The sequence below is a fragment of the Rissa tridactyla genome, chromosome 4 (genome assembly GCF_028500815.1).
Source record: "Rissa tridactyla isolate bRisTri1 chromosome 4, bRisTri1.patW.cur.20221130, whole genome shotgun sequence".
NCBI classification, from domain to species: domain Eukaryota; kingdom Metazoa; phylum Chordata; class Aves; order Charadriiformes; family Laridae; genus Rissa; species Rissa tridactyla.
The window spans coordinates 35,994,422-36,009,718 of record NC_071469.1 but is presented as its reverse complement, the minus strand read 5'-3'; the positions used below and the strand labels follow the sequence as shown (position 1 = coordinate 36,009,718).

At 38.5% G+C, this 15,297-nt stretch overlaps 1 protein-coding gene across 3 annotated transcripts in view; it reads right to left on the bottom strand.

The window, feature by feature from the left end:
• Positions 1–15,297, bottom strand: part of STXBP6 (syntaxin binding protein 6) — a 124,992-nt gene that overhangs the window by 93,139 nt on the left and 16,556 nt on the right. Inside the window, exon 2 of one of the 3 annotated variants that reach the window (XM_054200102.1) lies at positions 281–478. The exons of the other annotated variants lie outside the window; for them this stretch is intronic. The gene's annotated coding sequence lies outside the window, so the exon portion shown is untranslated. The remainder of the gene's footprint in view (positions 1–280; positions 479–15,297) is intronic. 3 annotated transcript variants of the gene reach the window in all.

Below are 15,297 nucleotides of genomic sequence, written 5' to 3'. Positions count from 1 at the left end.
ACAGCAGCTACTCTGGCAAGATACCTCACAGGAACCTGATCTTGCCTTATTAGCATGAACAGTCACAGATGCTCAATAAAGACAAACTCAGCAAGTACTAAGTACTGATCACTGAAAAAACAGCTGTTAAATGGATTCATTATTCAGTGTATAGGTTGCCAGAGAGAGAGGATATTACTACACTATTAGTTGAAGGTGTTTTAAAGAAAAAAAGCCACAATGATTTAGGTAACAGCTAGCATGTAGTACTCTTGCAACTGGCTTACTGCAACTAGTGTACCTCAGTATGCTTTTAAATCATGTTTTCCACATCCTCACAGTTCCATTTCCATTCCTCCTCACGTAACTGGCACAAACCGCAAATTTCTGCGCATTAGAGTCATCTATTAAATGGAATGTTCCAAAAGAGGAGGGAACAGTCAGGTCTCTCAGGCTGAAGAATTTCATTTTTCTGAACTGCAACCTGCAACACCCACATCTGAAAAAAAAAGGGAAGTAAACTATCATTATATTCCTTTATATTATTTTAATGCTGAGGAAGAGTACAGAAGCAGAGTAGTACAATGGTATAAGATATAACATCAAGGCATTAAAGCATTCTATTTCATCCATCAAAGGGGGATCAACTTTCTCTGGTAAGTATAAATATTTTTTCCCATCACTCCAAACACACAACCAAAATCACTTACTAGCAAAATGCATAATTCTTTTAAGAATGCACTATATCAGGTTCTGGGGATATCAGAAACTCTCTAAGGGCAAAGACACCTCTGTAAAGTATTACGCCAACATTTTACTTGAGGGAAAACAAGAACTGTGTAGAAGTAGTAAACCATCTGTTGGCAGAGTCCTGATATTTTCTAGCAGTTAACTAAATACAGTTTTCTTTCTGGCAAATAACACAAGCTGAACATATTTCTGACATGCTGCACATCTCTCACCAGGAATCCTCCAATATCACCTATTTCAAAATGGGTGAACCCAATAAAGTTTGCAAAACTGCAGAGAGTCATGCAAACTGAAGAAATTATGAAAAACTGGTCCTCTCCAATGTTTTGTTCAAGGGATATTATCATCTCAGGAATTATTAAAAATGCCATCTATGGCATTTATCCCCCCACTATGTTTGATTGCTCAGCTCTGCATTCCTGACAGAATTCAGGAGGGAAAAAAACCCAAAACCAAACAAACAGCAAAATCAACACTGCAAACACACCTTTTATGTTTGAAGACTTCCATTATTTTTTATTTATTTTTTTAACGAATGACTCATTGCTTAGTCTCACAGAAACCTGAGAAAAGCTAGAAGGGAACTTAATGGCTTTTTCCTCTCCCTTGAGTAAATTACTCTCCATAGTAATTTGCAATCAGTGATCAGTGGTAGAAGTATTTTAACAACTAGAAAATTTCCATTAAACATGGAGGTGGTGGGGAGAAACTGTCTTGTCAAGTGATAGCCTGTTGGGAACGAGATATTCTTCTTTTAAAGTAAAAAAAAAAAAAAAAAAAGATACCACTTCCCCTCTCTGCACTCCTTTCAGGAACCAAGCAGTGACTTCTTGAGGATATGAAAGTTTTCATGAGGTTTATGAATCTGGACAAACCAGTAAATTTTAGATTAAAATCTCTTGCAGGTCAGTGTGGTATTAATCCATGTATGGGATACCTTTAAAACACATAGTAATGTTTTAAAGTTCTACACTGTCGATCTCAGAATTTAGTGTAACAGTACAATGAAAGGAAAACCTAGATAGACAAAACAAACTAGACAAGATAGACAACTAGAGAAGGACGTTTTCTCTCGTTCTTTCTATTACGTACCTCTATATTTTCCCAAAAGAGAGAGTGGAATACTATGTTTTCGCTTCAAATAATTACATGTGTTTTGCACACCTGAACTGAGACAATACAACATGGGGGCATGAGAAGGTGGAAAAACCAGTAGGACTTAAGCTTGTATAAGAAACACCCTATTCAAGAAGGGGGGATGGGACAGGAAGATACAACGCAAAAACCCTGCAACATTCATTTCATAAATTCAGGAGAGATTCTGTGCTTCTTGCACACAGAACTTATATTTATAACCCTTAGACATCTACCCATTTCGTGTGTCAAAGTAGGAGGGCTGTTTAAAAAAAAAAAAAAAAAAAAAACAACAAAACATACATGTACTTCTTTCATTGGAGTGATCCCAGAAGATACCAGCTCAAACAACGTATCAGATATCCTTCCAATCTTAATCTCACTCGCAACTTTACTGTGAATAATTTATGTTGTCTCTGAACAGTAGACACAGCTATGGACTCTGAAATAACATCATCTCTCAATATATATTCATAGGCTTACACAAAGACAATTATAGCACCGAAAGTACTCTGAATTCAGAAATATAAGTTTTCAAATGAACTAAGAATTTCAATCTCACCCCTATCATTCAGAAGTATAATTGACTTCCACAGCAACAAATCCTCTGCAACGATTCTATGCCAAAATCAACTTAATACATCCCACATCTAGCGCTGAGCTGTAAACATTGATATTGCAAACAAAATGACATCTCCAACCTTCGTTTGTTTACTGCCAGAAACCATCTAAAAAAAAAATACAAAAAGGTATTTTACATGGCAACACCCTTCAATAAAATGGCATCCAATTGAAAGAACACGTACATATCCCATGCAGTGTTATGATTTTTATCCTACAAATACTTTCTGCAAGAGCAACAGGAAGAAATGGACTGCATTTTTAACTAAGACCTCTGAATACAATGTAAGAAAAAAAAGGAACTGCCAGCCACACATCCCCGGTTGTGGTGCACAGCCTAGAAAAGGAATTCATGTAGATATACACCAGCTTATCTCAAATGTAATATTCTTTTTACATCATTAACAGCTTCATGAAAATCCTCCACATGCGCAAAACCAAGCCACCACTATGCAATAGTAGCGACCCATACAATTGCTCAAGGACAGAAATATCCAGTTACAGGTAGGGAAACTGTTTCACAAAGAAATCCAATCTAGTCCTTTCCTCAGCCAAAAGAATCTCTCCAGCACCAGCTTGTGCCAGTTTAACTGTGGGATGCTGCCAAATAAAGTGGTCAACACCCTTTATCTCCCACTTTTTTGATGATTCATCAGAACACTAATGCTATACTAAAGTTTTTCACTGCACATCAATATTATCAACACAGTGCAACCAGTGGGGATATGCACTACTTTTGGCAATAATCTACAGTTCACTGTGTGAATTCATTCTTGAAACCTTACCCTCACCTCTGCAGATACCTTTAGAAACAAGCCTGAAAATTACATTCTTAAACTTGATTAATCTTGAATCCCAAACTGATGTTTCAAAGGCAATGACACAACATGTTACGATGAACCTACAGACTCCTCTCCACAGCTTCGATCTTTTTCTTCCTTTAGTCAACAGCACATCACCTCTACTCGCCTAACACCATGCTTAATTCAAAACTACTAAATTACTTTGCCTTTCAAGTAGTCTAAAAAGCAGTTAGTTAAGCAAAGTTAATTACTGACTGGACCTAATTGCTTTTATCTGCTTATCACACCCTGCACCCAGAAATCTTTACAAGTATATCTTATATTAGACCAAGTAGTCTCTTTGCTATAGGCTTTTCCTTTCATATGTTCCGCAGACATAGAAGAACAGTACAAAACAAAACAAAAAATTCATGAAGGTATCATTAGCATTATCTCCAAACTTGTAACTACTGAAAACCACCCACCTACAAAATCAGTTACATTAAAAGGTTAATTTAATAATATGAATTATTTAAATCAAACTTCATTTTATCATTTAGTTTCTATTTCATGCAGTCAGTATGTAAATAAACATGGCTTCAGAATGTGATACTTGACCATTTATTAGACTAAACCACTATAACAATTTACATCAAACATGTTAATTTCACAGTGGCTAATAAGATTTACCAAAGAAGCTTGAGAGCTTACACAGGTGGCTTAAATTCACAATACACATTTACAACTTCCACTAAGGATATGCTTGCATGTTTAAGGTAACTTATAATACATATAATTTCATAAGAATTTATACAAAGACTTGTTAAGACAAACAATGTACTCAAAAACTTTGAGAAAATGACATTAAAGGTCCATTTCTGAGCCTGATTCATCTACATTAAAAACAGCATTCAGCAACATTAAGTGCATAATAAAGAAAAAGCTCACTACATCCGCCTTAACAGACTTGCAATCTAGATAGTAACCAGCAGCTACCTTGTGCACAGTTAAAGGGAATAAGAAATATAGGTGAAAGGAATGTATGTTTGTCAAAACAGTACGGGGTACAGTCATGAAATTTACAGAAGAAAGCAATTCCAGCTTCCAGTGAAGAAGGGAATGGAGACATAGAGAACATTCATTGAAATACCAGTAAAAACTTAAAGGAGTACAATAACCCCAAGTGCAAGAAGCCCTTGATTTAGAAGCTGTTGTCAGGTGGCACAGTTACAAAATATTTTGCCACATGAGATTAAAAAAAGAAAAGTTCTCCCCATTGCAAATGAAAAGGTAAAACTTGTTTCTTCAACCCATATAACATCAGCGTCTCCTAGCAGGAGAGCAGACAGAACCCATAATCTACAAGAAGAAGAAACAAACTGAGTATCAGCTATGAAAAAAAGGTGGGGGCAAAGCCTCACTTCTCAAAGCACTATGGTGACATCAGAAGAGGAATAAATAAATTGCACTGGAAGTATGTATCTCCTCATTTTGTTCAGCCTCCACAGCTCTCCCCTCATGCACTGAGGAAATAGTTTCATCACAGAAGGCAGACTGGTCAAGCATGGTTTACCATCTTTTGCTTTTCTTACTTTTTCCTTCATGTGCCTGGAAATAGCTTCCACTGACAAAACACAAGAGCCTGCTATGGCTTCTTACAACCAAAATGGGAGGAGGGACTGGGCGGGGAAATACAGGGTAGGTATTCTGTCTTTCACATCGCTTACCCTGTTGCTTTCACACCGTTTCTCAGCTGTGAACCTCTGCGTGCCCTACCAGCGCCTCGCTAGTGACTCAGGTTCTTTAGATGCTAATGTTGGCTGCTGTACCAAGCACATATTGTTGGCATAGAGACTCAGCCCCAACAATGAAAAAAGGATGGTATAAATACCAGTTAAGAAAACTGGCTCTTTAAAACTTATCCACTGGAGATGAGGAAGATCAGCATTGCTTGCTGCAGCCCTGCAGACATGGCCACGGATATGCATGGGGTAAGCATAACACATTTTGATCTGTGCTTGTTAATTGCATTTTAAGATGAGAAGACTTTCTATAAAGCACTCTGGGAACTCTACTTCTGTCAGACACAGATACAGTAAGTTGCAATTCCTGCAAAGAGCACTTATCCTCAGAGTTCATTCTGTGAGCAAGAGGTGACAAAACTAATGCTGGTGACAGTTCGGGGAGTAAGTCTGTTACTTACTATTACTACTGGTGTAGTCTGTTACTACACTGTTTTGTTTCATAAATAGTAATTTGCCATTTCCAGGCAACAGTGGCTGCAAATTGCAGAACTTCACTGAGGGCAGTCCTCACCCAGCAACTTCAGTGGAAAAGTAAACCCATTGTTTCAAGGCTATTGACTTCAAATGGATTCTACCCAAAACCCTCTTTTAAGCAGGTAAAAGGAGCAGTGTCCTTTCCATCCAGCATGCTTTCCATCCAACTACAAGAATATGAAAGATATTTCTTTTCATACTACCTGACCCCCAGGCTGAGACAATCCAAAGAGGTACAGTTCTCCCATCCAAGTGCAATCATACACGCTCAGAGACAGGAAGAGAAGGCTCCTCCTAAGGACTCCAGCAAAGCACACCAGTTGCAAAAGATCCCAGCCCAGCCAGGAAGGAGAGACACTTCATTCTTCTCTGGTAATGGATATGAAATGGGGTTGCAGAAGAAGGTGGCACCATCCCTAACTAGATTTCAGATATCTGAAAGGATACCTGGAGAAGAGCTGTTCCTTTTTCAACACTGAACTGAACTTATAAAATGCCAAACCTTGACTTTCAGAGTCTAAGAATTTTTTTAGTTTTTGAACCTACAATGTCTAAATAAAACCAAGCTATTGCTTCAGGAGCTGAATTGCTCGTTTCTTTTACTGCAGAAAGCTGGGTCCTAGCAGAGACTAAGCCTTGACTCAAAAGCACCGAAGATGCTCCACAAAGGTCATATTATGGAGAGTGGTTAGGGTGCTGTGAAACCCAGGCTTGGGGTTTACCAGCTCGGACCACAGCTATACCAGGGACTGGCTAGACAAGGGGATGACTCTGAAAGACATGGCAAACAGTTCAGTGGTAGACTGTTGTGCCCTAATGGTCCTGCCGAGTACAAAAATGGTTTGTTCATGCTTGAAGAGTCTTATGATAAGCCTCCTTCCTCAATTTATGTGCAGCTCTCTCTAAGACATAATGTAAATAAAAGAAACTTTGAAAATTAAAACTCCCACAGAAAAACACCGTGGGTGGGCCTACAGCTAATAACTGAAGTACAGGCTCCCACTGTTTAATGAGATTGCCAGATAAGAGAATCTGAATGTGGGAATATATGCAAGAGATGCAGAGACAGGGCCACTGACCACTGTGGTAACAAGAGACCTCAGGAAGCACACAGGATCCAGCAGCCGAGGTACAAAATAAATTAGATTCTTTTAAGGGAACAGATCAGTTTCCATATAAATCAAATTTAGAGATTTAATAAAGTATCTAAAAGGAAAGCTTAAGTGCAAGGTGATTATGCCAAGCCAAACGCGCACACTTCTGCCAACAAAATAGTTGCTGTTCTCACCTTATGAACAACGGCATCAAATCTAGACAATACAGTTATACAATATCCTTGCTAGCTAGTATTTCAAAACTTACTACATTTCCTACGAAATTTAGAAAGGATGGACTGAAGTATTGAAAGAGTCACCTCATTTTCTTCTTGTAATTAAAACATAGCTTGACTAGATTAAAAAAACCTAATACTTCACAAATAAAACAACAGAAAAAGCAAGTACAGCATAGAACAGCTTCATTTTCAACAACTGTTTTCCATCTACTAGTGCCATAATACTGCTTTTTTTGTGTGTTTAAAATCTGATTTTCTTCAAAACATTTCTGTACTACTTTTTCCCCTCAGTGATGGTATTTACCCATATATAAATTTACGTCAAAACTGAACTCTCAACAACATGCTGTTCCTCACCACTCTTACCATATTCTTCATTCCTTCTCATTGCATTGAGATTCTTACTTTTACTAGCATAGAAAATTTTGTCCAAGTCTCTTCAACCCGTTTAATGGTGAAGAAAAGGAAACTGCTCTGCTGGAAGAGAGCTCCTAGTATCATAAACGCTCAAAAGTAAGGGGCCATGTGCAAGGGTAAAAAGAATGTAGAGTTTTACTGAGTTTGTGATATAATTTTTCTTTTCGGAAAGCAAAGTGAAAATCCTTAAATCTTCTAGTGATCTCATTGCGCTGAGACCAGCACAGTTCTCAAACCCATGACTCATTCCCATCCCAGCAAAAAAAAAAAAAAAAAAATGCTGGGAGACAGATGTTTTGTTTATGATGAATTAATTCCTTCAGTATGTCTCGCTTATAAAAATATCAGGCTTCACTTTGTGTGCAGAAGATAAAGCATGATAGTCATGCTCCTACCTTACCCTTTTATAAATACTATTATGTTAAAACTGAAATGGCAGTGGACACTGCTGAAGCTTGAACAATTTATTTGGGAAAAAGAAAACACTGTCTTGCCAATAAAGATTTGATTTCCCAGTCACGATCTGTAAAAATGTGTAACTTCTAAATATTCAGACTTCTGGCATTAAAGTTTACTTCCATAGGTCTTATACAGCAAAAACTGGTATTATTTATTTCTTGTGACATAAAATTAAACTAAGACCCAAGTATAGTTAATTAACAGATAATGAAATTGAAAGGATTAACTTCCAGCTTTGTTCAATTTGACATCAAACCTCAAAAGAGTGTTTTGATTTAGAAAAAGTTGTTAGTTAGTAATTTTTTAAAACAGCCTTTGTCATTACACACTGGAATAACAGCAGCGGAGTTATGCTAACTTAAGAGAGGTAACCCCTACATGATGTTTGCCTCCTGTCTCTGTAAAATAATTTTTGTCTACCCCTAAAATGCACAGAACCCCAGTATCAATCAGTTCAACAGAGATAAATTTATTCATGATGCACACTTGTGTTCTCCTCCCCCGCACTCTGTCATCACTGTATCCTCCTTTGCACATGGCTCATTGTTTTCTAACACAGTATTTCCGCCTTCCTATCCGGTTTCTTTTGTAACACTACTCTCAGGTGTATCTGATTTGCATCACAGTGAAGAAAACCTGGCATTTCAAAACATTAATGAAAGCTAAGTTGCCATACCTTAGTGAAATCCATGGGACGGGAAACCATCTCCAAACACACTATCAGAAAATCCTCACTTCAAATTGTTTTACTTGTGCTCAAACCTATTACATTTCACCTGCATTTAAGAGGATCTCTGGTCTTTATTCAATGACCTAGATATTGTTCAACACTGAAGAAGAAAGATCTTTCTCACAGCTTTCACACCAAATGCAAGAAGAGACATGCATCCATGCAGCTGAAACATTAAAAATCTGGAAAAAACCCTACGGCAATTAACCAACAAATGTATGCATTTACTTATCTGAGCAACAGGTGTAGCCCAAACTAAGACTAATAACTCTGAGAAACAGATGTAATTGGAGCTGGTGATTTAAGAGTTTAGTACCACTGTATGACGCATGTAACCAGTTCCTTCGTAAACTGTACGCTTACTTTGATATGAAAAATACAAAACAAAAAACAAAACAACAAAAACACACCACAATCACCACCTCACTACCATCCTTGATTTTCTACTTTTGCAGTAAAGCAATCAACATGCAACTGTTGAATTCAGGTCTATTAACAGCATTGTCAGCTACCTAACAAAGCTACAAAAGCCCAGAACATAACAGCTAGAGGTCAGTTATCTCCTAACAAGTTCAACACACCAGCACGTCCATCAACTGGTCACTGCCTGATAGCCAGAGAACTGCTGGGTTTAGAGAATCGATTTTGGCACTCTTCCCAATAAATGTGAAATTAATCTAGTCTCAGAGCTATGAAAAGCAATATTAGAATTATGCCACTTTTTGTCTACCTTAAATAAAATAAATGAGCAAGCAAACGTGTCCCAAATGGACTAGGCAGTTGCGGTATATCAGGGAAAATACGCTCATAAAACCACTTGCTTTACATAGCACCCATAATAAGATAAACGTATAGCACTACTAACCTGACTTATTTCTGTACAACAAACAGCAGAAAACAAGTCATCTTACGCCACATAAAGTAAAATTAGTTTGGAAAAACTCTGACTTCTTTTTTGTTGCTGTAATCCATATGATCTTTGGCACGTCAGTTAGATGAACAAAGTTCACATACTAATTCTTATTTAGCATAAAGGAGGAAGAAAAGACATAGATGGAGAGGGAATATTGGAAGTAATCCTCTCTTCTCAGCCAAGGTTTAAATGTAGACTACAATTCTGAAAGAAGACATCTGCAAACAAGCAATGACAAGATGTTATTTCCATAATATTCAATCTGACCAGAAAAGAAAATTGAACATTGGAAGTATCAGCAGGGATACACAAGTAGAAATATTAAAATTACAAAGCACCTCTTATTTTTATAGGAAAGAAATTTACAATAAGCATGTCAAAGACACAGCTAGTCAAAATTTTTAAAAGCTATGGTTTACGTTGTCAGAAAAGATTGCCAATATGTTCATAATCTTTCTGTGCTAGAAAATATCCTCAGTCCAGCCTTCTGCACATCTGACATCACCAGTGCTTCTGCAGTCTTTGACTCTTTTCATGTAAAACCCCTCATATTTAAATAGGCATTTTAAACAGTTCTATTAGTTATTTTAATTTTACAGCTAAAATTGCATATAGGTTTTGCCAGGACCTGGAAAGGCTGCACCTTCCCTGCACGGTTCCCGGAGGCTCCCCCCACCCTGCCCACGGCCCAGGACCCACCATGTCAGCCCCATGGGGCTCCCACCATGCAGCTCGTGGCTCAAGACCTCACATGTCAGCCCCACAGGGCCATCAGCTCCTGCCCCAGCCACGCTGCAGCAGGGCCAGCTTCCAGCTCCCCACCGCCCTGCCTGTCCATGGGTCCTGCCGAGCCAGGCCCACCTGCAGTCCCGCATCCCGGCCTGTCCCTACAGTCCCATCTGATGACAGTTCCCCTCAATGGGCCTGATCCTGTCCCCCACCTGTCAGCGGGCTGATCTCCCAGCCTGGCCCAGGCTTGTCCTCATCCCCTGGAAAGTGCCCAGTGCCCTGGGCTGGGGCTACCTACCAGCCCTGGCCGCAAGCCCAGGAGAGCCCCCGTAACTCCTGGTGCCCTGGTCACAGGGAGCCACCAGCCCACAGTACCCAGCCAGGTTTAACCAAGACGAGAAATAAAAGAGTGACTCAAAGCCATCAGCAACTATTTGCACAGGATACTGTACATCAACAATGGCTTGAGTAAACATACTAAGCAGCAAACAGGATCCAAAGCCTGCACCGATGCAAGCCTTTTGCTATCATATGGTTATTCCAAGTCTCAGTGTGACAGGGAAAGAGAAAAACAAAGGAATCAAGCAAACAAAATGGATTTTTACTTGCTTTTAGAAGGCTTTCAGTAATGGACTGCAGAACTTGAGAGAGACTACTGTGGAAGCTGCCAGCGAAGGACAGGCAACCCGTCAGAGCAGGGAGGCATGGGGAAGGAAACAGAAACACCTAACCATTGCTTGCACACAGTAATATCTCTGATTCAGCAGCAGTAGCCAGCCTGAACTATTTTTCTTTTTCAAAGAAAACGTAATTATGCAAAAGACTGCCCAGCTCAGCAGCGGGAAGGAAGATAGCACGCATCTGAAAGCTGTACCACAGAATTAAAAACTTTCTGTTTATTTGTGGTTAGCAAGGGCAACAAGGACTTCAGAACTGCAGATGGAGATCTTCAGAGGGAAGGCTGAGAAACTTTTGCAGAATGACAGCAGCAGCCTGATTTGACTTTGACCTAGAAAGGCTACACCATCTCCCTTAGTCACCATGCCTCCTGCAGGCAGAGCCAAAGTGACTAATGACGTTCTTCGAAACACTCACCAGCATCACAAGGACATAGTTGGTTCTTCTGACAAACTGAGCTGGAAAACGATACAAGCCATTCTGGTCTAATCAGAGCACATAAAAAAATTGCTTTGGTGACATTGGCAAGAAATCAAAATTAAACAGGAGGCACAGGACCTGCCAAGCCTTGCCAGTTCTTCCACTCTAAGTCAAGACGACAAGATAACCACTTTAAAAACAGTACGATAATTAGAGCCCAACACATCATACCAGTGTCAATAAAAATTCCTTCCTATTCAAATACAATAGTTAATGCATAATAGAAGTAACCGCTCAGACCACAACTCATCCTTATCAATATCTATCAACATTCTGGGGGCATAACCCCATTCTAGTGAGAAGATAAACGGAGCAGGCCAGAAAGAAGAATTATGCACAAAATGGTCTTGCTCCATGGCTCAATATGGTTTCCTTTCAATACAGGTCAGCAATGTGCAGTCTTCTGAATGTCTGAAAGACTCTAGTCTGTAAACTTGAAGAAATTAATCAACGTGAAGAAATTAAAAAATAAATAAATTCTTGAACCTATAAGCACATCTGAACAGAAAGAAAAAAGTTCAAATAGGTAGCACTGTTATTGTGTGAAACAGAAAAATTAGTATTTTAAATCAGATTTTTCAGCAATTTGTGCAGTTGTTCCAAAAGAGTTAAAACCATTTCACAGACCACTAGTATGTGTTACTATCGGTAAGACATTGGCTACAAACCTTAAAAATGTAATGAATTCTACCTCTCAAAATGCTAGTTATATATAACATAAGAGACTGCAACTTCTGCCTGAACAGTTGTGAGAAATTTTGAGGTCATATTTCATAATAATCCTTGGTGAACTTCAAAGGTTTCATTACTTCCTACAGGTTTTCTCCACTTTTGGTCAGTGGATGTATGAAATGAAAAGCATAACCGCCCACTGTAAACAAGCACTGTTATACCCACTTAGTGATAAAACAAAATGATTCTTCTCAGCCTTCTCTGTTGCGTAAAGAGGCAATGTTTTGAGATTTGAAAGAGAAAACAGCAGTAAGATATAAGCAAGCTAGCAACATTGCCAGGCAAACTACCAGTTAAGAATTACTGATAATAGACCACCACCGAAAACAGCAGATCAACTTATTTCTGGGGACAGGACTACTGAGTGGGGAAGCTTTTGTTCTGAAAGAAGTTTGATTCATATTGAAACTTGGAAAATAGGTCTGGAAAGCACTTCAGCAGATCCCAGCCCCTCCTGGGGACAGCTCCAGCACACGTTTACCACTAATATTTCTTTAAGCTGCTTTTAATGCCAGCCCAAGGTAAACTCCTTCCTGAGGTATTTTTTCCCCCAGGAGACAAAACCAGGAAATGTCATGTCTAAATCTGTCTAAACCAAAGAGAACCCATCACTTCATGCATATTGGACAAAAAAAAAAAAAAGAAAGAGGGAAAAAGCTATTCCTTGGCTTGTTTAGTATTCTTTTATCCTACTTAGTACTACTGTCATTTATACCACTTGGACTTCTACATAACAGTTCGAACCCACAAACACCACCAAGCTGTCTGCCTATGCAAAGTGTATAGGTATTTTAAAAAAATAGTAATAAAACTAGGAATCTAGCATATTAAAACCAGAAACTAATGCCCATGTGTCAACGTAAAATTAGTTTGAACAGCATTAGAAGAAATACAGATCTCAGCCTTCTAAACCCACAATTAAAACATAAAAAATTTAAGAGCTTTCTATTTAGTATTTGATAATCATGTCATCTAGCATTGGACGGATCAAAACGCTAGACATCTGTCCTTCCAAAAGACGATCATTTATTTACACTCGTTACAGAACACACAGCTCACGTCTGACAGATACACGTCCTGTTTGCATCACACTTAATTACATCGCTCCGCCAAGCATTCCTCTAGTTCATCAACATTCTGTATTACACACCGGGTTCATGCCCATACTTGTGACACATAAGCATGAGGTAATTGCAGTGCTTATGCATAGGATAAAGGTATGCTCACAGGTCACGTTTTGCATGACCTGGCAATGCTAGAATAGCTCAGCAGAATAGCAGCAAGCAGTAGATGGCACGCTCTACGAACTATAAATGGAGATGCTGACAAGTGTTATACGACAGACTTCTTTCTAGCTGCTAAAGAGATCCCACAAACCCATTAAAAGTAGCGCAAGAGGATTAATGCAATCTACAAGCAATCGGACAAAATTCTTAAGCGGCCATTTGAAAGTGGATTTGAAAACTGTCATTTATACTGAAGTTGTCATTTTCACTTAACTAAAAGTCCACAATGAGAGCCATCAAGCATCCGAGAGGAGGAGACCAGAGACATGGTCAGAGCATATTCATAAAGAGAGGTCAGGTGAAGCATTAAATGAATCTGGTCACTCTCCAGTGACAGCTGAAAACAAATTAAAAACATAAGATTCTACTCATATTGAATTTTTCCTCATGGCTATTAATTTCTTCAAACACAATTTATGTGCATTTCTTCAGCTCCAGACAGAAACAGCCACCAGTTTTCCTTCTTTTCCAAAATTAGGCTTAGAATGAACAGAATTTCTGGGCTGACGAAACATGCTTACTAAGCATTGCCAAAAAAGAAACAGCCATGTAATACTCCATGTAATTTCCTTTCAGTTTCTTATGAATTACTGAATATGTGAATTAGTTACCTTGAAGAACACCAATGAAAATTAATTTAAAAGCATCCTTAAGTTGTATGAAAGAGCAAGGTGCCAGTTGCTACCTTCTAGCACAGTCACACAAAACAAAAAGGTCATCTATGAGCAGAGAGCACACTTTTCTTTTAAGCCAAAGAAGCAAAAGATATTAGGAACTTCACTGACAAACGGTAACGTTTTAGGCTAACACATGGCTTTAGTAACACAAACAAAGCACTCCAAAAATACAATGCACACACAAAAAAAAATAAAAGAAAGAAGCATGGAAAGGTAAATCTTAAAGTAATTAGTGGTAATTCTGTTCCAAGTAAACAAACAGCTGGAAACTGAAAACATACTGAAATAAAATACTAGATTTGGAAGTTCACCTTCATAATTAGTATCTTTCTGCTGTCCCACATAAGTTTCCCTCTTCCCATTTTTCTTCTGAGAAGAAGAAAATTTTTTCCAAATTCTCCAATTCTCCAAATTCTCCAAAGAAGAAGAAAAATATTTCCAAATATGATGGCAGAGGGGTTACATGGTTTGCCTCCAGTATACCCAAGCTATTAAACCAACTAGAAAAAAAAAAAGGGAAAAAAGAAAACAAGAAAAAGATATGCAGAGGCCAGACTTCCAAGCTGTTCTCACTTGGGCATAGTGATGGTATCCACAGGGGAGGACTCCCTTTCTCCTCCTGCTCTATTTCAAAATGGCCTTTCTTTGATTACCTTCATAAACTTGTTTTGCCAAATTTGAAATATCTACTAGCATTCCTGTGGCCACTGGTGGAAAGTGGTAGCCAAATGGACCTTCTTCAGTTACTCTGAAACTACAATATGGAAAACAATGCAGAAAAGAGGATCCTTTCTGTTTGCAGAAGATGATGTAAAGTATCTGCTCTACCAGTAAAGTCTAGAATTTACAGTGGCTCATAGAAATTATCTGCATCAAGCAACCAGCACTGGCATTATGCAAGTTTTGGTATGACATCAAAGCTCTTTAAAAACTTAAACAATCATGAGCTCAAATCACTAAACAGCACTGATGCCTACTGACTTGTAGATTAGAAAACCTGCTTGCAATGAAGCATTCAGTTGCCTTAAGAGACTGCATTTTTAGAGAACCATTTCCTGGTAGTGTCACTGTTGCACACATTAACAGAAGATCTCAGAAATCTTCTTCTATGAGAGGAACCACCACCTCCACCTCAGAAAGGGAAAAAAAAAATAAAAATAATGCAACTAACTTTATCAATATAGTCGTAATTCTTTCTAGTGTCTGCCAGGAACTGTTTGTTTCTTAGAGGTTACTGCAACGTTTCTTTTTATTATGCAGTTTAAGAAAAACAGTTAATCTCTATGCTAAATCAGTATCAACATTCTTTATCTTCTAA